We start from the raw sequence: 23,158 nt of genomic DNA, 5'->3' as shown, positions 1-23,158 counted from the left end.
CAAGAGCAAGCAAACTATTCCTCCAGGAGAGGGCGCCAACAGACTACTAAAGAGATCATCATTACTCAAAGAAAACCCCAAAAACCAATGCATGATAGGAATAAACAGGTAACTTTCTTTGGAGTGGAAGCGGAGAGATCGCACCAGATGCCAATTCTAGATGTTATCACACCTGTGGTCACTGCAGCAGCAGGTGAATCCACTTTGTCCAAAAGGGATCTATTCCATTCAATTGCAAATGATCTAGATAAGACAGAGAACTGCAGCACGGGGACATAGCCGAGTTGGTCAGGTTGAGTGGTGATGAGTTTGCTATTTGGATGAATAAAGAAAGTCAAAAGTGTGAAAGATAAAAAACAAAAGGAGGAAGTGTGAAAAGTGAATGGGCCAAATTGAGGTGCATATGAAGACGTATGCTTTCTTCCAATTCATTAAATCGGGCTAATATGAATCAGGTGAATTGAGTTCTGCTTTTGGAAACTGGGTTAAGAAGGGGTGCACCGTTCCTGGAGGTACTGCAATACCAGGTCAATGCGTGGAGTGGACAGAGCAAGCTCTTTTTCCATCTCCCTGTTCTAAAAATCCATTTAATATATGGTCCCCAGATAGGGGACGTATCAGATATTAAACTGATAAGAACAGATACTACACTTGATCTTAGCCAAAAGGCCGAGAAGCGATAACCAGAATTGGTTTGGGCCTCGAGTGGCACCCTGGCCTATGCCGGACACATCTTAGGGAGAGAGAGCGAGAGGGAGACAAACCCACGCCTACACAAGACATTTTGTCACCCAAGCCAACCCTTGAAAAGGCTGCTTTGCAGAGCCAAAACAAGAAGAATGGTGCGTTTTGCAGCCGCCGCCCACTGCAATGAATCTGAATAACTCCTCCTTTAGGGCGCAAGCAACTCCCCTCCCCCTTGCAGTCTTTCCAATTCACGATACAAAAAGACGGACAGGACAGGTTGCCTGACTTTCCGTCACTGCCACCCTTTGCCATCCTTACCCGTAGAAAGCCCTTTCATCATCCCCAAACCCTAATCTTTTCCCTTTCCTTCCCAGCCCCCAAACCCTGCCCTCTGTACCTTTCTCACCACCCGCTTCCCTTCTCCTGTCATCCCCCTACCACCCGGGAAAAAAAGAGATTGCCCCCTCCTTCCACTAGCCCACCCTCCCACCCAAAGAACAACTTCTTCTGCGCAGCTTGTTTTCTAGGCAGCAGCGCTATTGTGATGTCATCGGGGGGCATTGTGACAAGCCGCCAGTGTTCCGTCTCTTCATGTTGTGCACAGTTCAAACGGAAAATACATCAACAGGCAGACTACAGAAAAGCTTACTATCAAAGGTTAGAGGGGGGCTTTCTCAGAGGGCTTTTTACAGTTTTTCTATTCCCAATTAGCCGTTTAAGTGTACTTATTGAAAGTAGTAATTCTTTCATAGGCCGCCCTTTCTTAGTATTTGACGTTCCTTATATTGCGGTATGAGGCTTCGCAGTAGGTTGCAAACATTCATCACCCATGACTGTCCCCAATTGAGCTCAGAAGCTCAATGTCTATCATGACCTCTCTTTTAGAATGTCCAAGAGCAAGCAAACTATTCCTCCAGGAGAGGGCGCCAACAGACTACTAAAGAGATCATCATTACTCAAAGAAAACCCCAAAAACCAATGCATGATAGGAATAAACAGGTAACTTTCTTTGGAGTGGAAGCGGAGAGATCGCACCAGATGCCAATTCTAGATGTTATCACACCTGTGGTCACTGCAGCAGCAGGTGAATCCACTTTGTCCAAAAGGGATCTATTCCATTCAATTGCAAATGATCTAGATAAGACAGAGAACTGCAGCACGGGGACATAGCCGAGTTGGTCAGGTTGAGTGGTGATGAGTTTGCTATTTGGATGAATAAAGAAAGTCAAAAGTGTGAAAGATAAAAAACAAAAGGAGGAAGTGTGAAAAGTGAATGGGCCAAATTGAGGTGCATATGAAGACGTATGCTTTCTTCCAATTCATTAAATCGGGCTAATATGAATCAGGTGAATTGAGTTCTGCTTTTGGAAACTGGGTTAAGAAGGGGTGCACCGTTCCTGGAGGTACTGCAATACCAGGTCAATGCGTGGAGTGGACAGAGCAAGCTCTTTTTCCATCTCCCTGTTCTAAAAATCCATTTAATATATGGTCCCCAGATAGGGGACGTATCAGATATTAAACTGATAAGAACAGATACTACACTTGATCTTAGCCAAAAGGCCGAGAAGCGATAACCAGAATTGGTTTGGGCCTCGAGTGGCACCCTGGCCTATGCCGGACACATCTTAGGGAGAGAGAGCGAGAGGGAGACAAACCCACGCCTACACAAGACATTTTGTCACCCAAGCCAACCCTTGAAAAGGCTGCTTTGCAGAGCCAAAACAAGAAGAATGGTGCGTTTTGCAGCCGCCGCCCACTGCAATGAATCTGAATAACTCCTCCTTTAGGGCGCAAGCAACTCCCCTCCCCCTTGCAGTCTTTCCAATTCACGATACAAAAAGACGGACAGGACAGGTTGCCTGACTTTCCGTCACTGCCACCCTTTGCCATCCTTACCCGTAGAAAGCCCTTTCATCATCCCCAAACCCTAATCTTTTCCCTTTCCTTCCCAGCCCCCAAACCCTGCCCTCTGTACCTTTCTCACCACCCGTTTCCCTTCTCCTGTCATCCCCCTACCACCCGGGAAAAAAAGAGATTGCCCCCTCCTTCCACTAGCCCACCCTCCCACCCAAAGAACAACTTCTTCTGCGCAGCTTGTTTTCTAGGCAGCAGCGCTATTGTGATGTCATCGGGGGGCATTGTGACAAGCCGCCAGTGTTCCGTCTCTTCATGTTGTGCACAGTTCAAACGGAAAATACATCAACAGGCAGACTACAGAAAAGCTTACTATCAAAGGTTAGAGGGGGGCTTTCTCAGAGGGCTTTTTACAGTTTTTCTATTCCCAATTAGCCGTTTAAGTGTACTTATTGAAAGTAGTAATTCTTTCATAGGCCGCCCTTTCTTAGTATTTGACGTTCCTTATATTGCGGTATGAGGCTTCGCAGTAGGTTGCAAACATTCATCACCCATGACTGTCCCCAATTGAGCTCAGAAGCTCAATGTCTATCATGACCTCTCTTTTAGAATGTCCAAGAGCAAGCAAACTATTCCTCCAGGAGAGGGCGCCAACAGACTACTAAAGAGATCATCATTACTCAAAGAAAACCCCAAAAACCAATGCATGATAGGAATAAACAGGTAACTTTCTTTGGAGTGGAAGCGGAGAGATCGCACCAGATGCCAATTCTAGATGTTATCACACCTGTGGTCACTGCAGCAGCAGGTGAATCCACTTTGTCCAAAAGGGATCTATTCCATTCAATTGCAAATGATCTAGATAAGACAGAGAACTGCAGCACGGGGACATAGCCGAGTTGGTCAGGTTGAGTGGTGATGAGTTTGCTATTTGGATGAATAAAGAAAGTCAAAAGTGTGAAAGATAAAAAACAAAAGGAGGAAGTGTGAAAAGTGAATGGGCCAAATTGAGGTGCATATGAAGACGTATGCTTTCTTCCAATTCATTAAATCGGGCTAATATGAATCAGGTGAATTGAGTTCTGCTTTTGGAAACTGGGTTAAGAAGGGGTGCACCGTTCCTGGAGGTACTGCAATACCAGGTCAATGCGTGGAGTGGACAGAGCAAGCTCTTTTTCCATCTCCCTGTTCTAAAAATCCATTTAATATATGGTCCCCAGATAGGGGACGTATCAGATATTAAACTGATAAGAACAGATTTTTTTGATTTAATGAAGCTTTCCAAAGCACCGCAAAAATGCATGACCGAAGTCACACCAAAAACAGTGCAAAGGCTAGGATTCGTGTGGACCCCTCCGTGAGAAGAGGATCCCCAAAAATCAACCCCGTCCCTCCGAGCCAGAAGGCCACAGCGAGGGTCAGGGATCTTCGGTGCTCCCCCAAGCCGAAGCCTGGTTGAGCCTTGTTGTTGCTCCCAGCGTCCACCGAGGCATCTTACCCAAGTGGAGTAGGGAGCTACTAGTCATTGGTTTCGCAGCCGAGACTGCCCGGACCGTCAACCGGTGTTGGTTTCTCAGCCCAAGGCTGACCGGACCTCCAACCGGGTGTTGGTTTCTCAGCCCAAGGCTGACCGGACCTCCAACCGGGTGTTGGTTTCTCAGCCCAAGGCTAACCGGACCTCCAACCGGGTGTTGGTTTCTCAGCCAAAGCTGACCCGGACCTCCAACCGGGTGTTGGTTTCTCAGCCCAAAGCTGACCGGACCTCCGACCGGGATTATAAAAATTTCCCTTCTTAGCCAGAAGGCCAGGATAGGGCAATATGCTTGGAAAGTATGAATAGGCAAGGCACGGCGTGCGACAGAGTCTGAGGCTTACCAGGGTCCCAACCTAGCAAGTTCAGACTCCCTCCAGGGTGTCCATTCCTGGGGCACATTGCACCATAACCCCCACACTTACTCAGTCTAATAGCCTCAATCCTGGTAGGGCCATGGTTTCCTCTAGATGGATATACTATCCTCCCAAAGTACTAACAAGTGCAACCTTCCAGTGTGCATTGCATCATTGTACTAAGGTGGCCGGAGCCTTAAACCACCTTTTCGAACGATACTACACTTGATCTTAGCCAAAGAACAGATGAGATTTCATCCGCAAATTTCAGAAAACGGTCATCGGCCACCACACAAAAGCGCAGTGCCGCAGGTGATCGCCTCCCGAGCCCAGGAACCACCAGCCATAAGGGGACGTAAGCACCAAAAGGCGCAACAATCCCCGAGGCCGGCGGTTGTGCAAGCCCGGGCCCCTCCCAGCCAAGACCAAGGCAAACCCAATGAAGGGACTACACTTGATCTTAGCCAAAAGGCCGAGAAACGATAACCAGAATTGGTTTGGGCCTCGAGTGGCACCCTGGCCTATGCCGGACACATCTTAGGGAGAGAGAGCGAGAGGGAGACAAACCCACGCCTACACAAGACATTTTGTCACCCAAGCCAACCCTTGAAAAGGCTGCTTTGCAGAGCCAAAACAAGAAGAATGGTGCGTTTTGCAGCCGCCGCCCACTGCAATGAATCTGAATAACTCCTCCTTTAGGGCGCAAGCAACTCCCCTCCCCCTTGCAGTCTTTCCAATTCACGATACAAAAAGACGGACAGGACAGGTTGCCTGACTTTCCGTCACTGCCACCCTTTGCCATCCTTACCCGTAGAAAGCCCTTTCATCATCCCCAAACCCTAATCTTTTCCCTTTCCTTCCCAGCCCCCAAACCCTGCCCTCTGTACCTTTCTCACCACCCGCTTCCCTTCTCCTGTCATCCCCCTACCACCCGGGAAAAAAAGAGATTGCCCCCTCCTTCCACTAGCCCACCCTCCCACCCAAAGAACAACTTCTTCTGCGCAGCTTGTTTTCTAGGCAGCAGCGCTATTGTGATGTCATCGGGGGGCATTGTGACAAGCCGCCAGTGTTCCGTCTCTTCATGTTGTGCACAGTTCAAACGGAAAATACATCAACAGGCAGACTACAGAAAAGCTTACTATCAAAGGTTAGAGGGGGGCTTTCTCAGAGGGCTTTTTACAGTTTTTCTATTCCCAATTAGCCGTTTAAGTGTACTTATTGAAAGTAGTAATTCTTTCATAGGCCGCCCTTTCTTAGTATTTGACGTTCCTTATATTGCGGTATGAGGCTTCGCAGTAGGTTGCAAACATTCATCACCCATGACTGTCCCCAATTGAGCTCAGAAGCTCAATGTCTATCATGACCTCTCTTTTAGAATGTCCAAGAGCAAGCAAACTATTCCTCCAGGAGAGGGCGCCAACAGACTACTAAAGAGATCATCATTACTCAAAGAAAACCCCAAAAACCAATGCATGATAGGAATAAACAGGTAACTTTCTTTGGAGTGGAAGCGGAGAGATCGCACCAGATGCCAATTCTAGATGTTATCACACCTGTGGTCACTGCAGCAGCAGGTGAATCCACTTTGTCCAAAAGGGATCTATTCCATTCAATTGCAAATGATCTAGATAAGACAGAGAACTGCAGCACGGGGACATAGCCGAGTTGGTCAGGTTGAGTGGTGATGAGTTTGCTATTTGGATGAATAAAGAAAGTCAAAAGTGTGAAAGATAAAAAACAAAAGGAGGAAGTGTGAAAAGTGAATGGGCCAAATTGAGGTGCATATGAAGACGTATGCTTTCTTCCAATTCATTAAATCGGGCTAATATGAATCAGGTGAATTGAGTTCTGCTTTTGGAAACTGGGTTAAGAAGGGGTGCACCGTTCCTGGAGGTACTGCAATACCAGGTCAATGCGTGGAGTGGACAGAGCAAGCTCTTTTTCCATCTCCCTGTTCTAAAAATCCATTTAATATATGGTCCCCAGATAGGGGACGTATCAGATATTAAACTGATAAGAACAGATACTACACTTGATCTTAGCCAAAAGGCCGAGAAGCGATAACCAGAATTGGTTTGGGCCTCGAGTGGCACCCTGGCCTATGCCGGACACATCTTAGGGAGAGAGAGCGAGAGGGAGACAAACCCACGCCTACACAAGACATTTTGTCACCCAAGCCAACCCTTGAAAAGGCTGCTTTGCAGAGCCAAAACAAGAAGAATGGTGCGTTTTGCAGCCGCCGCCCACTGCAATGAATCTGAATAACTCCTCCTTTAGGGCGCAAGCAACTCCCCTCCCCCTTGCAGTCTTTCCAATTCACGATACAAAAAGACGGACAGGACAGGTTGCCTGACTTTCCGTCACTGCCACCCTTTGCCATCCTTACCCGTAGAAAGCCCTTTCATCATCCCCAAACCCTAATCTTTTCCCTTTCCTTCCCAGCCCCCAAACCCTGCCCTCTGTACCTTTCTCACCACCCGCTTCCCTTCTCCTGTCATCCCCCTACCACCCGGGAAAAAAAGAGATTGCCCCCTCCTTCCACTAGCCCACCCTCCCACCCAAAGAACAACTTCTTCTGCGCAGCTTGTTTTCTAGGCAGCAGCGCTATTGTGATGTCATCGGGGGGCATTGTGACAAGCCGCCAGTGTTCCGTCTCTTCATGTTGTGCACAGTTCAAACGGAAAATACATCAACAGGCAGACTACAGAAAAGCTTACTATCAAAGGTTAGAGGGGGGCTTTCTCAGAGGGCTTTTTACAGTTTTTCTATTCCCAATTAGCCGTTTAAGTGTACTTATTGAAAGTAGTAATTCTTTCATAGGCCGCCCTTTCTTAGTATTTGACGTTCCTTATATTGCGGTATGAGGCTTCGCAGTAGGTTGCAAACATTCATCACCCATGACTGTCCCCAATTGAGCTCAGAAGCTCAATGTCTATCATGACCTCTCTTTTAGAATGTCCAAGAGCAAGCAAACTATTCCTCCAGGAGAGGGCGCCAACAGACTACTAAAGAGATCATCATTACTCAAAGAAAACCCCAAAAACCAATGCATGATAGGAATAAACAGGTAACTTTCTTTGGAGTGGAAGCGGAGAGATCGCACCAGATGCCAATTCTAGATGTTATCACACCTGTGGTCACTGCAGCAGCAGGTGAATCCACTTTGTCCAAAAGGGATCTATTCCATTCAATTGCAAATGATCTAGATAAGACAGAGAACTGCAGCACGGGGACATAGCCGAGTTGGTCAGGTTGAGTGGTGATGAGTTTGCTATTTGGATGAATAAAGAAAGTCAAAAGTGTGAAAGATAAAAAACAAAAGGAGGAAGTGTGAAAAGTGAATGGGCCAAATTGAGGTGCATATGAAGACGTATGCTTTCTTCCAATTCATTAAATCGGGCTAATATGAATCAGGTGAATTGAGTTCTGCTTTTGGAAACTGGGTTAAGAAGGGGTGCACCGTTCCTGGAGGTACTGCAATACCAGGTCAATGCGTGGAGTGGACAGAGCAAGCTCTTTTTCCATCTCCCTGTTCTAAAAATCCATTTAATATATGGTCCCCAGATAGGGGACGTATCAGATATTAAACTGATAAGAACAGATACTACACTTGATCTTAGCCAAAAGGCCGAGAAGCGATAACCAGAATTGGTTTGGGCCTCGAGTGGCACCCTGGCCTATGCCGGACACATCTTAGGGAGAGAGAGCGAGAGGGAGACAAACCCACGCCTACACAAGACATTTTGTCACCCAAGCCAACCCTTGAAAAGGCTGCTTTGCAGAGCCAAAACAAGAAGAATGGTGCGTTTTGCAGCCGCCGCCCACTGCAATGAATCTGAATAACTCCTCCTTTAGGGCGCAAGCAACTCCCCTCCCCCTTGCAGTCTTTCCAATTCACGATACAAAAAGACGGACAGGACAGGTTGCCTGACTTTCCGTCACTGCCACCCTTTGCCATCCTTACCCGTAGAAAGCCCTTTCATCATCCCCAAACCCTAATCTTTTCCCTTTCCTTCCCAGCCCCCAAACCCTGCCCTCTGTACCTTTCTCACCACCCGCTTCCCTTCTCCTGTCATCCCCCTACCACCCGGGAAAAAAAGAGATTGCCCCCTCCTTCCACTAGCCCACCCTCCCACCCAAAGAACAACTTCTTCTGCGCAGCTTGTTTTCTAGGCAGCAGCGCTATTGTGATGTCATCGGGGGGCATTGTGACAAGCCGCCAGTGTTCCGTCTCTTCATGTTGTGCACAGTTCAAACGGAAAATACATCAACAGGCAGACTACAGAAAAGCTTACTATCAAAGGTTAGAGGGGGGCTTTCTCAGAGGGCTTTTTACAGTTTTTCTATTCCCAATTAGCCGTTTAAGTGTACTTATTGAAAGTAGTAATTCTTTCATAGGCCGCCCTTTCTTAGTATTTGACGTTCCTTATATTGCGGTATGAGGCTTCGCAGTAGGTTGCAAACATTCATCACCCATGACTGTCCCCAATTGAGCTCAGAAGCTCAATGTCTATCATGACCTCTCTTTTAGAATGTCCAAGAGCAAGCAAACTATTCCTCCAGGAGAGGGCGCCAACAGACTACTAAAGAGATCATCATTACTCAAAGAAAACCCCAAAAACCAATGCATGATAGGAATAAACAGGTAACTTTCTTTGGAGTGGAAGCGGAGAGATCGCACCAGATGCCAATTCTAGATGTTATCACACCTGTGGTCACTGCAGCAGCAGGTGAATCCACTTTGTCCAAAAGGGATCTATTCCATTCAATTGCAAATGATCTAGATAAGACAGAGAACTGCAGCACGGGGACATAGCCGAGTTGGTCAGGTTGAGTGGTGATGAGTTTGCTATTTGGATGAATAAAGAAAGTCAAAAGTGTGAAAGATAAAAAACAAAAGGAGGAAGTGTGAAAAGTGAATGGGCCAAATTGAGGTGCATATGAAGACGTATGCTTTCTTCCAATTCATTAAATCGGGCTAATATGAATCAGGTGAATTGAGTTCTGCTTTTGGAAACTGGGTTAAGAAGGGGTGCACCGTTCCTGGAGGTACTGCAATACCAGGTCAATGCGTGGAGTGGACAGAGCAAGCTCTTTTTCCATCTCCCTGTTCTAAAAATCCATTTAATATATGGTCCCCAGATAGGGGACGTATCAGATATTAAACTGATAAGAACAGATTTTGATTTAATGAAGCTTTCCAAAGCACCACAAAAAATGCATGACCGAAGTCACACCAAAAACAGTGCAAAGGCTAGGATTCGTGTGGACCCCACCGTGAGGAGAGGGTCCCCAAAAATCAACCCCATCCCTCCGAGCCAGAAGGCCACAGCAAGGGTCAGGGATCTTCGGTGCTCCCCCAAGCCGAAGCCTGGTTGAGCCTTGTCGTTGCTCCCAGCGTCCACCCAGGCATCTTACCCAAGTGGAGTAGAGAGCTACTAGTTGTTGGTTTCGCAGCCGAAACTGCCCGGACCGTCAACCGGTGTTGGTTTCTCAGCCCAAGGCTAACCGGACCTCCAACCGGGTGTTGGTTTCTCAGCCGAAGCTGACCCAGACCTCCAACCGGGTGTTGGTTTCTCAGCCGAAGCTGACCCGGACCTCCAACCGGGTGTTAGTTTCTCAGCCCAAAGCTGACCAGACCTCCGACCGGGATTATAAAAATTTCCCTTCCTAGCCAGAAGGCCGGGATAGGGTAATATGCTCAAAAAGTATGAAAAGGCAAGGTACGGTGTGCTACAGAGCCCAAGGCTTGCCGGGGTCCCAAGCCAGCAAGCTCAGACTCACTCCAGGGTCGTCAGTCCTGGGGCACGTTGTACCATAGCCCCCCACCCTTACTCAGTCTAATAGCCTCGATCCTGGTAGGGCCATGTTTTCCACTAGATGAATATACTATCCACCCAGAGTACTAGCAAGCGCAACCTTCCAGTGTGCATTGTATCATTGTACTAAGGTGGCCTGGAGCTTAAACCACCTCTTCGAACAACACTACACTTGATCTTAGCCAAAAGGCCGAGAAGCGATAACCAGAATTGGTTTGGGCCTCGAGTGGCACCCTGGCCTATGCCGGACACATCTTAGGGAGAGAGAGCGAGAGGGAGACAAACCCACGCCTACACAAGACATTTTGTCACCCAAGCCAACCCTTGAAAAGGCTGCTTTGCAGAGCCAAAACAAGAAGAATGGTGCGTTTTGCAGCCGCCGCCCACTGCAATGAATCTGAATAACTCCTCCTTTAGGGCGCAAGCAACTCCCCTCCCCCTTGCAGTCTTTCCAATTCACGATACAAAAAGACGGACAGGACAGGTTGCCTGACTTTCCGTCACTGCCACCCTTTGCCATCCTTACCCGTAGAAAGCCCTTTCATCATCCCCAAACCCTAATCTTTTCCCTTTCCTTCCCAGCCCCCAAACCCTGCCCTCTGTACCTTTCTCACCACCCGCTTCCCTTCTCCTGTCATCCCCCTACCACCCGGGAAAAAAAGAGATTGCCCCCTCCTTCCACTAGCCCACCCTCCCACCCAAAGAACAACTTCTTCTGCGCAGCTTGTTTTCTAGGCAGCAGCGCTATTGTGATGTCATCGGGGGGCATTGTGACAAGCCGCCAGTGTTCCGTCTCTTCATGTTGTGCACAGTTCAAACGGAAAATACATCAACAGGCAGACTACAGAAAAGCTTACTATCAAAGGTTAGAGGGGGGCTTTCTCAGAGGGCTTTTTACAGTTTTTCTATTCCCAATTAGCCGTTTAAGTGTACTTATTGAAAGTAGTAATTCTTTCATAGGCCGCCCTTTCTTAGTATTTGACGTTCCTTATATTGCGGTATGAGGCTTCGCAGTAGGTTGCAAACATTCATCACCCATGACTGTCCCCAATTGAGCTCAGAAGCTCAATGTCTATCATGACCTCTCTTTTAGAATGTCCAAGAGCAAGCAAACTATTCCTCCAGGAGAGGGCGCCAACAGACTACTAAAGAGATCATCATTACTCAAAGAAAACCCCAAAAACCAATGCATGATAGGAATAAACAGGTAACTTTCTTTGGAGTGGAAGCGGAGAGATCGCACCAGATGCCAATTCTAGATGTTATCACACCTGTGGTCACTGCAGCAGCAGGTGAATCCACTTTGTCCAAAAGGGATCTATTCCATTCAATTGCAAATGATCTAGATAAGACAGAGAACTGCAGCACGGGGACATAGCCGAGTTGGTCAGGTTGAGTGGTGATGAGTTTGCTATTTGGATGAATAAAGAAAGTCAAAAGTGTGAAAGATAAAAAACAAAAGGAGGAAGTGTGAAAAGTGAATGGGCCAAATTGAGGTGCATATGAAGACGTATGCTTTCTTCCAATTCATTAAATCGGGCTAATATGAATCAGGTGAATTGAGTTCTGCTTTTGGAAACTGGGTTAAGAAGGGGTGCACCGTTCCTGGAGGTACTGCAATACCAGGTCAATGCGTGGAGTGGACAGAGCAAGCTCTTTTTCCATCTCCCTGTTCTAAAAATCCATTTAATATATGGTCCCCAGATAGGGGACGTATCAGATATTAAACTGATAAGAACAGATACTACACTTGATCTTAGCCAAAAGGCCGAGAAGCGATAACCAGAATTGGTTTGGGCCTCGAGTGGCACCCTGGCCTATGCCGGACACATCTTAGGGAGAGAGAGCGAGAGGGAGACAAACCCACGCCTACACAAGACATTTTGTCACCCAAGCCAACCCTTGAAAAGGCTGCTTTGCAGAGCCAAAACAAGAAGAATGGTGCGTTTTGCAGCCGCCGCCCACTGCAATGAATCTGAATAACTCCTCCTTTAGGGCGCAAGCAACTCCCCTCCCCCTTGCAGTCTTTCCAATTCACGATACAAAAAGACGGACAGGACAGGTTGCCTGACTTTCCGTCACTGCCACCCTTTGCCATCCTTACCCGTAGAAAGCCCTTTCATCATCCCCAAACCCTAATCTTTTCCCTTTCCTTCCCAGCCCCCAAACCCTGCCCTCTGTACCTTTCTCACCACCCGCTTCCCTTCTCCTGTCATCCCCCTACCACCCGGGAAAAAAAGAGATTGCCCCCTCCTTCCACTAGCCCACCCTCCCACCCAAAGAACAACTTCTTCTGCGCAGCTTGTTTTCTAGGCAGCAGCGCTATTGTGATGTCATCGGGGGGCATTGTGACAAGCCGCCAGTGTTCCGTCTCTTCATGTTGTGCACAGTTCAAACGGAAAATACATCAACAGGCAGACTACAGAAAAGCTTACTATCAAAGGTTAGAGGGGGGCTTTCTCAGAGGGCTTTTTACAGTTTTTCTATTCCCAATTAGCCGTTTAAGTGTACTTATTGAAAGTAGTAATTCTTTCATAGGCCGCCCTTTCTTAGTATTTGACGTTCCTTATATTGCGGTATGAGGCTTCGCAGTAGGTTGCAAACATTCATCACCCATGACTGTCCCCAATTGAGCTCAGAAGCTCAATGTCTATCATGACCTCTCTTTTAGAATGTCCAAGAGCAAGCAAACTATTCCTCCAGGAGAGGGCGCCAACAGACTACTAAAGAGATCATCATTACTCAAAGAAAACCCCAAAAACCAATGCATGATAGGAATAAACAGGTAACTTTCTTTGGAGTGGAAGCGGAGAGATCGCACCAGATGCCAATTCTAGATGTTATCACACCTGTGGTCACTGCAGCAGCAGGTGAATCCACTTTGTCCAAAAGGGATCTATTCCATTCAATTGCAAATGATCTAGATAAGACAGAGAACTGCAGCACGGGAACATAGCCGAGTTGGTCAGGTTGAGTGGTGATGAGTTTGCTATTTGGATGAATAAAGAAAGTCAAAAGTGTGAAAGATAAAAAACAAAAGGAGGAAGTGTGAAAAGTGAATGGGCCAAATTAAGGTGCATATGAAGACGTATGCTTTCTTCCAATTCATTAAATCGGGCTAATATGAATCAGGTGAATTGAGTTCTGCTTTTGGAAACTGGGTTAAGAAGGGGTGCACCGTTCCTGGAGGTACTGCAATACCAGGTCAATGCGTGGAGTGGACAGAGCAAGCTCTTTTTCCATCTCCCTGTTCTAAAAATCCATTTAATATATGGTCCCCAGATAGGGGACGTATCAGATATTAAACTGATAAGAACAGATACTACACTTGATCTTAGCCAAAAGGCCGAGAAGCGATAACCAGAATTGGTTTGGGCCTCGAGTGGCACCCTGGCCTATGCCGGACACATCTTAGGGAGAGAGAGCGAGAGGGAGACAAACCCACGCCTACACAAGACATTTTGTCACCCAAGCCAACCCTTGAAAAGGCTGCTTTGCAGAGCCAAAACAAGAAGAATGGTGCGTTTTGCAGCCGCCGCCCACTGCAATGAATCTGAATAACTCCTCCTTTAGGGCGCAAGCAACTCCCCTCCCCCTTGCAGTCTTTCCAATTCACGATACAAAAAGACGGACAGGACAGGTTGCCTGACTTTCCGTCACTGCCACCCTTTGCCATCCTTACCCGTAGAAAGCCCTTTCATCATCCCCAAACCCTAATCTTTTCCCTTTCCTTCCCAGCCCCCAAACCCTGCCCTCTGTACCTTTCTCACCACCCGCTTCCCTTCTCCTGTCATCCCCCTACCACCCGGGAAAAAAAGAGATTGCCCCCTCCTTCCACTAGCCCACCCTCCCACCCAAAGAACAACTTCTTCTGCGCAGCTTGTTTTCTAGGCAGCAGCGCTATTGTGATGTCATCGGGGGGCATTGTGACAAGCCGCCAGTGTTCCGTCTCTTCATGTTGTGCACAGTTCAAACGGAAAATACATCAACAGGCAGACTACAGAAAAGCTTACTATCAAAGGTTAGAGGGGGGCTTTCTCAGAGGGCTTTTTACAGTTTTTCTATTCCCAATTAGCCGTTTAAGTGTACTTATTGAAAGTAGTAATTCTTTCATAGGCCGCCCTTTCTTAGTATTTGACGTTCCTTATATTGCGGTATGAGGCTTCGCAGTAGGTTGCAAACATTCATCACCCATGACTGTCCCCAATTGAGCTCAGAAGCTCAATGTCTATCATGACCTCTCTTTTAGAATGTCCAAGAGCAAGCAAACTATTCCTCCAGGAGAGGGCGCCAACAGACTACTAAAGAGATCATCATTACTCAAAGAAAACCCCAAAAACCAATGCATGATAGGAATAAACAGGTAACTTTCTTTGGAGTGGAAGCGGAGAGATCGCACCAGATGCCAATTCTAGATGTTATCACACCTGTGGTCACTGCAGCAGCAGGTGAATCCACTTTGTCCAAAAGGGATCTATTCCATTCAATTGCAAATGATCTAGATAAGACAGAGAACTGCAGCACGGGGACATAGCCGAGTTGGTCAGGTTGAGTGGTGATGAGTTTGCTATTTGGATGAATAAAGAAAGTCAAAAGTGTGAAAGATAAAAAACAAAAGGAGGAAGTGTGAAAAGTGAATGGGCCAAATTGAGGTGCATATGAAGACGTATGCTTTCTTCCAATTCATTAAATCGGGCTAATATGAATCAGGTGAATTGAGTTCTGCTTTTGGAAACTGGGTTAAGAAGGGGTGCACCGTTCCTGGAGGTACTGCAATACCAGGTCAATGCGTGGAGTGGACAGAGCAAGCTCTTTTTCCATCTCCCTGTTCTAAAAATCCATTTAATATATGGTCCCCAGATAGGGGACGTATCAGATATTAAACTGATAAGAACAGATACTACACTTGATCTTAGCCAAAAGGCCGAGAAGCGATAACCAGAATTGGTTTGGGCCTCGAGTGGCACCCTGGCCTATGCCGGACACATCTTAGGGAGAGAGAGCGAGAGGGAGACAAACCCACGCCTACACAAGACATTTTGTCACCCAAGCCAACCCTTGAAAAGGCTGCTTTGCAGAGCCAAAACAAGAAGAATGGTGCGTTTTGCAGCCGCCGCCCACTGCAATGAATCTGAATAACTCCTCCTTTAGGGCGCAAGCAACTCCCCTCCCCCTTGCAGTCTTTCCAATTCACGATACAAAAAGACGGACAGGACAGGTTGCCTGACTTTCCGTCACTGCCACCCTTTGCCATCCTTACCCGTAGAAAGCCCTTTCATCATCCCCAAACCCTAATCTTTTCCCTTTCCTTCCCAGCCCCCAAACCCTGCCCTCTGTACCTTTCTCACCACCCGCTTCCCTTCTCCTGTCATCCCCCTACCACCCGGGAAAAAAAGAGATTGCCCCCTCCTTCCACTAGCCCACCCTCCCACCCAAAGAACAACTTCTTCTGCGCAGCTTGTTTTCTAGGCAGCAGCGCTATTGTGATGTCATCGGGGGGCATTGTGACAAGCCGCCAGTGTTCCGTCTCTTCATGTTGTGCACAGTTCAAACGGAAAATACATCAACAGGCAGACTACAGAAAAGCTTACTATCAAAGGTTAGAGGGGGGCTTTCTCAGAGGGCTTTTTACAGTTTTTCTATTCCCAATTAGCCGTTTAAGTGTACTTATTGAAAGTAGTAATTCTTTCATAGGCCGCCCTTTCTTAGTATTTGACGTTCCTTATATTGCGGTATGAGGCTTCGCAGTAGGTTGCAAACATTCATCACCCATGACTGTCCCCAATTGAGCTCAGAAGCTCAATGTCTATCATGACCTCTCTTTTAGAATGTCCAAGAGCAAGCAAACTATTCCTCCAGGAGAGGGCGCCAACAGACTACTAAAGAGATCATCATTACTCAAAGAAAACCCCAAAAACCAATGCATGATAGGAATAAACAGGTAACTTTCTTTGGAGTGGAAGCGGAGAGATCGCACCAGATGCCAATTCTAGATGTTATCACACCTGTGGTCACTGCAGCAGCAGGTGAATCCACTTTGTCCAAAAGGGATCTATTCCATTCAATTGCAAATGATCTAGATAAGACAGAGAACTGCAGCACGGGGACATAGCCGAGTTGGTCAGGTTGAGTGGTGATGAGTTTGCTATTTGGATGAATAAAGAAAGTCAAAAGTGTGAAAGATAAAAAACAAAAGGAGGAAGTGTGAAAAGTGAATGGGCCAAATTGAGGTGCATATGAAGACGTATGCTTTCTTCCAATTCATTAAATCGGGCTAATATGAATCAGGTGAATTGAGTTCTGCTTTTGGAAACTGGGTTAAGAAGGGGTGCACCGTTCCTGGAGGTACTGCAATACCAGGTCAATGCGTGGAGTGGACAGAGCAAGCTCTTTTTCCATCTCCCTGTTCTAAAAATCCATTTAATATATGGTCCCCAGATAGGGGACGTATCAGATATTAAACTGATAAGAACAGATACTACACTTGATCTTAGCCAAAAGGCCGAGAAGCGATAACCAGAATTGGTTTGGGCCTCGAGTGGCACCCTGGCCTATGCCGGACACATCTTAGGGAGAGAGAGCGAGAGGGAGACAAACCCACGCCTACACAAGACATTTTGTCACCCAAGCCAACCCTTGAAAAGGCTGCTTTGCAGAGCCAAAACAAGAAGAATGGTGCGTTTTGCAGCCGCCGCCCACTGCAATGAATCTGAATAACTCCTCCTTTAGGGCGCAAGCAACTCCCCTCCCCCTTGCAGTCTTTCCAATTCACGATACAAAAAGACGGACAGGACAGGTTGCCTGACTTTCCGTCACTGCCACCCTTTGCCATCCTTACCCGTAGAAAGCCCTTTCATCATCCCCAAACCCTAATCTTTTCCCTTTCCTTCCCAGCCCCCAAACCCTGCCCTCTGTACCTTTCTCACCACCCGCTTCCCTTCTCCTGTCATCCCCCTACCACCCGGGAAAAAAAGAGATTGCCCCCTCCTTCCACTAGCCCACCCTCCCACCCAAAGAACAACTTCTTCTGCGCAGCTTGTTTTCTAGGCAGCAGCGCTATTGTGATGTCATCGGGGGGCATTGTGACAAGCCGCCAGTGTTCCGTCTCTTCATGTTGTGCACAGTTCAAACGGAAAATACATCAACAGGCAGACTACAGAAAAGCTTACTATCAAAGGTTAGAGGGGGGCTTTCTCAGAGGGCTTTTTACAGTTTTTCTATTCCCAATTAGCCGTTTAAGTGTACTTATTGAAAGTAGTAATTCTTTCATAGGCCGCCCTTTCTTAGTATTTGACGTTCCTTATATTGCGGTATGAGGCTTCGCAGTAGGTTGCAAACATTCATCACCCATGACTGTCCCCAATTGAGCTCAGAAGCTCAATGTCTATCATGACCTCTCTTTTAGAATGTCCAAGAGCAAGCAAACTATTCCTCCAGGAGAGGGCGCCAACAGACTACTAAAGAGATCATCATTACTCAAAGAAAACCCCAAAAACCAATGCATGATAGGAATAAACAGGTAACTTTCTTTGGAGTGGAAGCGGAGAGATCGCACCAGATGCCAATTCTAGATGTTATCACACCTGTGGTCACTGCAGCAGCAGGTGAATCCACTTTGTCCAAAAGGGATCTATTCCATTCAATTGCAAATGATCTAGATAAGACAGAGAACTGCAGCACGGGGACATAGCCGAGTTGGTCAGGTTGAGTGGTGATGAGTTTGCTATTTGGATGAATAAAGAAAGTCAAAAGTGTGAAAGATAAAAAACAAAAGGAGGAAGTGTGAAAAGTGAATGGGCCAAATTGAGGTGCATATGAAGACGTATGCTTTCTTCCAATTCATTAAATCGGGCTAATATGAATCAGGTGAATTGAGTTCTGCTTTTGGAAACTGGGTTAAGAAGGGGTGCACCGTTCCTGGAGGTACTGCAATACCAGGTCAATGCGTGGAGTGGACAGAGCAAGCTCTTTTTCCATCTCCCTGTTCTAAAAATCCATTTAATATATGGTCCCCAGATAGGGGACGTATCAGATATTAAACTGATAAGAACAGATACTACACTTGATCTTAGCCAAAAGGCCGAGAAGCGATAACCAGAATTGGTTTGGGCCTCGAGTGGCACCCTGGCCTATGCCGGACACATCTTAGGGAGAGAGAGCGAGAGGGAGACAAACCCACGCCTACACAAGACATTTTGTCACCCAAGCCAACCCTTGAAAAGGCTGCTTTGCAGAGCCAAAACAAGAAGAATGGTGCGTTTTGCAGCCGCCGCCCACTGCAATGAATCTGAATAACTCCTCCTTTAGGGCGCAAGCAACTCCCCTCCCCCTTGCAGTCTTTCCAATTCACGATACAAAAAGACGGACAGGACAGGTTGCCTGACTTTCCGTCACTGCCACCCTTTGCCATCCTTACCCGTAGAAAGCCCTTTCATCATCCCCAAACCCTAATCTTTTCCCTTTCCTTCCCAGCCCCCAAACCCTGCCCTCTGTACCTTTCTCACCACCCGCTTCCCTTCTCCTGTCATCCCCCTACCACCCGGGAAAAAAAGAGATTGCCCCCTCCTTCCACTAGCCCACCCTCCCACCCAAAGAACAACTTCTTCTGCGCAGCTTGTTTTCTAGGCAGCAGCGCTATTGTGATGTCATCGGGGGGCATTGTGACAAGCCGCCAGTGTTCCGTCTCTTCATGTTGTGCACAGTTCAAACGGAAAATACATCAACAGGCAGACTACAGAAAAGCTTACTATCAAAGGTTAGAGGGGGGCTTTCTCAGAGGGCTTTTTACAGTTTTTCTATTCCCAATTAGCCGTTTAAGTGTACTTATTGAAAGTAGTAATTCTTTCATAGGCCGCCCTTTCTTAGTATTTGACGTTCCTTATATTGCGGTATGAGGCTTCGCAGTAGGTTGCAAACATTCATCACCCATGACTGTCCCCAATTGAGCTCAGAAGCTCAATGTCTATCATGACCTCTCTTTTAGAATGTCCAAGAGCAAGCAAACTATTCCTCCAGGAGAGGGCGCCAACAGACTACTAAAGAGATCATCATTACTCAAAGAAAACCCCAAAAACCAATGCATGATAGGAATAAACAGGTAACTTTCTTTGGAGTGGAAGCGGAGAGATCGCACCAGATGCCAATTCTAGATGTTATCACACCTGTGGTCACTGCAGCAGCAGGTGAATCCACTTTGTCCAAAAGGGATCTATTCCATTCAATTGCAAATGATCTAGATAAGACAGAGAACTGCAGCACGGGGACATAGCCGAGTTGGTCAGGTTGAGTGGTGATGAGTTTGCTATTTGGATGAATAAAGAAAGTCAAAAGTGTGAAAGATAAAAAACAAAAGGAGGAAGTGTGAAAAGTGAATGGGCCAAATTGAGGTGCATATGAAGACGTATGCTTTCTTCCAATTCATTAAATCGGGCTAATATGAATCAGGTGAATTGAGTTCTGCTTTTGGAAACTGGGTTAAGAAGGGGTGCACCGTTCCTGGAGGTACTGCAATACCAGGTCAATGCGTGGAGTGGACAGAGCAAGCTCTTTTTCCATCTCCCTGTTCTAAAAATCCATTTAATATATGGTCCCCAGATAGGGGACGTATCAGATATTAAACTGATAAGAACAGATACTACACTTGATCTTAGCCAAAAGGCCGAGAAGCGATAACCAGAATTGGTTTGGGCCTCGAGTGGCACCCTGGCCTATGCCGGACACATCTTAGGGAGAGAGAGCGAGAGGGAGACAAACCCACGCCTACACAAGACATTTTGTCACCCAAGCCAACCCTTGAAAAGGCTGCTTTGCAGAGCCAAAACAAGAAGAATGGTGCGTTTTGCAGCCGCCGCCCACTGCAATGAATCTGAATAACTCCTCCTTTAGGGCGCAAGCAACTCCCCTCCCCCTTGCAGTCTTTCCAATTCACGATACAAAAAGACGGACAGGACAGGTTGCCTGACTTTCCGTCACTGCCACCCTTTGCCATCCTTACCCGTAGAAAGCCCTTTCATCATCCCCAAACCCTAATCTTTTCCCTTTCCTTCCCAGCCCCCAAACCCTGCCCTCTGTACCTTTCTCACCACCCGCTTCCCTTCTCCTGTCATCCCCCTACCACCCGGGAAAAAAAGAGATTGCCCCCTCCTTCCACTAGCCCACCCTCCCACCCAAAGAACAACTTCTTCTGCGCAGCTTGTTTTCTAGGCAGCAGCGCTATTGTGATGTCATCGGGGGGCATTGTGACAAGCCGCCAGTGTTCCGTCTCTTCATGTTGTGCACAGTTCAAACGGAAAATACATCAACAGGCAGACTACAGAAAAGCTTACTATCAAAGGTTAGAGGGGGGCTTTCTCAGAGGGCTTTTTACAGTTTTTCTATTCCCAATTAGCCGTTTAAGTGTACTTATTGAAAGTAGTAATTCTTTCATAGGCCGCCCTTTCTTAGTATTTGACGTTCCTTATATTGCGGTATGAGGCTTCGCAGTAGGTTGCAAACATTCATCACCCATGACTGTCCCCAATTGAGCTCAGAAGCTCAATGTCTATCATGACCTCTCTTTTAGAATGTCCAAGAGCAAGCAAACTATTCCTCCAGGAGAGGGCGCCAACAGACTACTAAAGAGATCATCATTACTCAAAGAAAACCCCAAAAACCAATGCATGATAGGAATAAACAGGTAACTTTCTTTGGAGTGGAAGCGGAGAGATCGCACCAGATGCCAATTCTAGATGTTATCACACCTGTGGTCACTGCAGCAGCAGGTGAATCCACTTTGTCCAAAAGGGATCTATTCCATTCAATTGCAAATGATCTAGATAAGACAGAGAACTGCAGCACGGGGACATAGCCGAGTTGGTCAGGTTGAGTGGTGATGAGTTTGCTATTTGGATGAATAAAGAAAGTCAAAAGTGTGAAAGATAAAAAACAAAAGGAGGAAGTGTGAAAAGTGAATGGGCCAAATTGAGGTGCATATGAAGACGTATGCTTTCTTCCAATTCATTAAATCGGGCTAATATGAATCAGGTGAATTGAGTTCTGCTTTTGGAAACTGGGTTAAGAAGGGGTGCACCGTTCCTGGAGGTACTGCAATACCAGGTCAATGCGTGGAGTGGACAGAGCAAGCTCTTTTTCCATCTCCCTGTTCTAAAAATCCATTTAATATATGGTCCCCAGATAGGGGACGTATCAGATATTAAACTGATAAGAACAGATACTACACTTGATCTTAGCCAAAAGGCCGAGAAGCGATAACCAGAATTGGTTTGGGCCTCGAGTGGCACCCTGGCCTATGCCGGACACATCTTAGGGAGAGAGAGCGAGAGGGAGACAAACCCACGCCTACACAAGACATTTTGTCACCCAAGCCAACCCTTGAAAAGGCTGCTTTGCAGAGCCAAAACAAGAAGAATGGTGCGTTTTGCAGCCGCCGCCCACTGCAATGAATCTGAATAACTCCTCCTTTAGGGCGCAAGCAACTCCCCTCCCCCTTGCAGTCTTTCCAATTCACGATACAAAAAGACGGACAGGACAGGTTGCCTGACTTTCCGTCACTGCCACCCTTTGCCATCCTTACCCATAGAAAGCCCTTTCATCATCCCCAAACCCTAATCTTTTCCCTTTCCTTCCCAGCCCCCAAACCCTGCCCTCTGTACCTTTCTCACCACCCGCTTCCCTTCTCCTGTCATCCCCCTACCACCCGGGAAAAAAAGAGATTGCCCCCTCCTTCCACTAGCCCACCCTCCCACCCAAAGAACAACTTCTTCTGCGCAGCTTGTTTTCTAGGCAGCAGCGCTATTGTGATGTCATCGGGGGGCATTGTGACAAGCCGCCAGTGTTCCGTCTCTTCATGTTGTGCACAGTTCAAACGGAAAATACATCAACAGGCAGACTACAGAAAAGCTTACTATCAAAGGTTAGAGGGGGGCTTTCTCAGAGGGCTTTTTACAGTTTTTCTATTCCCAATTAGCCGTTTAAGTGTACTTATTGAAAGTAGTAATTCTTTCATAGGCCGCCCTTTCTTAGTATTTGACGTTCCTTATATTGCGGTATGAGGCTTCGCAGTAGGTTGCAAACATTCATCACCCATGACTGTCCCCAATTGAGCTCAGAAGCTCAATGTCTATCATGACCTCTCTTTTAGAATGTCCAAGAGCAAGCAAACTATTCCTCCAGGAGAGGGCGCCAACAGACTACTAAAGAGATCATCATTACTCAAAGAAAACCCCAAAAACCAATGCATGATAGGAATAAACAGGTAACTTTCTTTGGAGTGGAAGCGGAGAGATCGCACCAGATGCCAATTCTAGATGTTATCACACCTGTGGTCACTGCAGCAGCAGGTGAATCCACTTTGTCCAAAAGGGATCTATTCCATTCAATTGCAAATGATCTAGATAAGACAGAGAACTGCAGCACGGGGACATAGCCGAGTTGGTCAGGTTGAGTGGTGATGAGTTTGCTATTTGGATGAATAAAGAAAGTCAAAAGTGTGAAAGATAAAAAACAAAAGGAGGAAGTGTGAAAAGTGAATGGGCCAAATTGAGGTGCATATGAAGACGTATGCTTTCTTCCAATTCATTAAATCGGGCTAATATGAATCAGGTGAATTGAGTTCTGCTTTTGGAAACTGGGTTAAGAAGGGGTGCACCGTTCCTGGAGGTACTGCAATACCAGGTCAATGCGTGGAGTGGACAGAGCAAGCTCTTTTTCCATCTCCCTGTTCTAAAAATCCATTTAATATATGGTCCCCAGATAGGGGACGTATCAGATATTAAACTGATAAGAACAGATACTACACTTGATCTTAGCCAAAAGGCCGAGAAGCGATAACCAGAATTGGTTTGGGCCTCGAGTGGCACCCTGGCCTATGCCGGACACATCTTAGGGAGAGAGAGCGAGAGGGAGACAAACCC

At 46.9% G+C, this 23,158-nt stretch overlaps 14 non-coding genes across 14 annotated transcripts; all 14 read right to left on the bottom strand.

Annotated features, from left to right (window-relative positions):
• Positions 1-490: 490 nt before the first annotated feature.
• LOC142271133 (U2 spliceosomal RNA) lies at positions 491-681 on the bottom strand. The gene has a single exon (XR_012736300.1). It is a non-coding gene; the product is annotated as a U2 spliceosomal RNA (small nuclear RNA).
• A 1,387-nt stretch (positions 682-2,068) lies between these two features.
• On the bottom strand, positions 2,069-2,259 carry LOC142271132 (U2 spliceosomal RNA). The gene has a single exon (XR_012736299.1). It is a non-coding gene; the product is annotated as a U2 spliceosomal RNA (small nuclear RNA).
• A 1,387-nt stretch (positions 2,260-3,646) lies between these two features.
• On the bottom strand, positions 3,647-3,844 carry LOC142271147 (U2 spliceosomal RNA). Its single transcript, XR_012736312.1, has one exon. It is a non-coding gene; the product is annotated as a U2 spliceosomal RNA (small nuclear RNA).
• A 2,455-nt stretch (positions 3,845-6,299) lies between these two features.
• Positions 6,300-6,490, bottom strand: LOC142271130 (U2 spliceosomal RNA). The gene has a single exon (XR_012736297.1). It is a non-coding gene; the product is annotated as a U2 spliceosomal RNA (small nuclear RNA).
• Positions 6,491-7,877: 1,387 nt separating this feature from the next.
• LOC142271129 (U2 spliceosomal RNA) lies at positions 7,878-8,068 on the bottom strand. Its single transcript, XR_012736296.1, has one exon. It is a non-coding gene; the product is annotated as a U2 spliceosomal RNA (small nuclear RNA).
• Positions 8,069-9,455: 1,387 nt separating this feature from the next.
• On the bottom strand, positions 9,456-9,651 carry LOC142271148 (U2 spliceosomal RNA). The gene has a single exon (XR_012736313.1). It is a non-coding gene; the product is annotated as a U2 spliceosomal RNA (small nuclear RNA).
• Positions 9,652-11,836: 2,185 nt separating this feature from the next.
• Positions 11,837-12,027, bottom strand: LOC142271128 (U2 spliceosomal RNA). Its single transcript, XR_012736295.1, has one exon. It is a non-coding gene; the product is annotated as a U2 spliceosomal RNA (small nuclear RNA).
• Positions 12,028-13,414: 1,387 nt separating this feature from the next.
• On the bottom strand, positions 13,415-13,605 carry LOC142271127 (U2 spliceosomal RNA). Its single transcript, XR_012736294.1, has one exon. It is a non-coding gene; the product is annotated as a U2 spliceosomal RNA (small nuclear RNA).
• Positions 13,606-14,992: 1,387 nt separating this feature from the next.
• LOC142271126 (U2 spliceosomal RNA) lies at positions 14,993-15,183 on the bottom strand. Its single transcript, XR_012736293.1, has one exon. It is a non-coding gene; the product is annotated as a U2 spliceosomal RNA (small nuclear RNA).
• A 1,387-nt stretch (positions 15,184-16,570) lies between these two features.
• LOC142271125 (U2 spliceosomal RNA) lies at positions 16,571-16,761 on the bottom strand. Its single transcript, XR_012736292.1, has one exon. It is a non-coding gene; the product is annotated as a U2 spliceosomal RNA (small nuclear RNA).
• Positions 16,762-18,148: 1,387 nt separating this feature from the next.
• On the bottom strand, positions 18,149-18,339 carry LOC142271124 (U2 spliceosomal RNA). The gene has a single exon (XR_012736291.1). It is a non-coding gene; the product is annotated as a U2 spliceosomal RNA (small nuclear RNA).
• A 1,387-nt stretch (positions 18,340-19,726) lies between these two features.
• LOC142271122 (U2 spliceosomal RNA) lies at positions 19,727-19,917 on the bottom strand. The gene has a single exon (XR_012736290.1). It is a non-coding gene; the product is annotated as a U2 spliceosomal RNA (small nuclear RNA).
• A 1,387-nt stretch (positions 19,918-21,304) lies between these two features.
• LOC142271121 (U2 spliceosomal RNA) lies at positions 21,305-21,495 on the bottom strand. The gene has a single exon (XR_012736289.1). It is a non-coding gene; the product is annotated as a U2 spliceosomal RNA (small nuclear RNA).
• Positions 21,496-22,882: 1,387 nt separating this feature from the next.
• LOC142271120 (U2 spliceosomal RNA) lies at positions 22,883-23,073 on the bottom strand. The gene has a single exon (XR_012736288.1). It is a non-coding gene; the product is annotated as a U2 spliceosomal RNA (small nuclear RNA).
• Between the last annotated feature and the right edge of the window lie 85 nt (positions 23,074-23,158).

Source organism: Anomaloglossus baeobatrachus, unplaced genomic scaffold (genome assembly GCF_048569485.1).
Source record: "Anomaloglossus baeobatrachus isolate aAnoBae1 unplaced genomic scaffold, aAnoBae1.hap1 Scaffold_3349, whole genome shotgun sequence".
NCBI classification, from domain to species: Eukaryota; Metazoa; Chordata; class Amphibia; order Anura; family Aromobatidae; genus Anomaloglossus; species Anomaloglossus baeobatrachus.
Note: the sequence above shows the minus strand (reverse complement) of the source record. Positions and strands in the feature narration are given on the sequence as shown.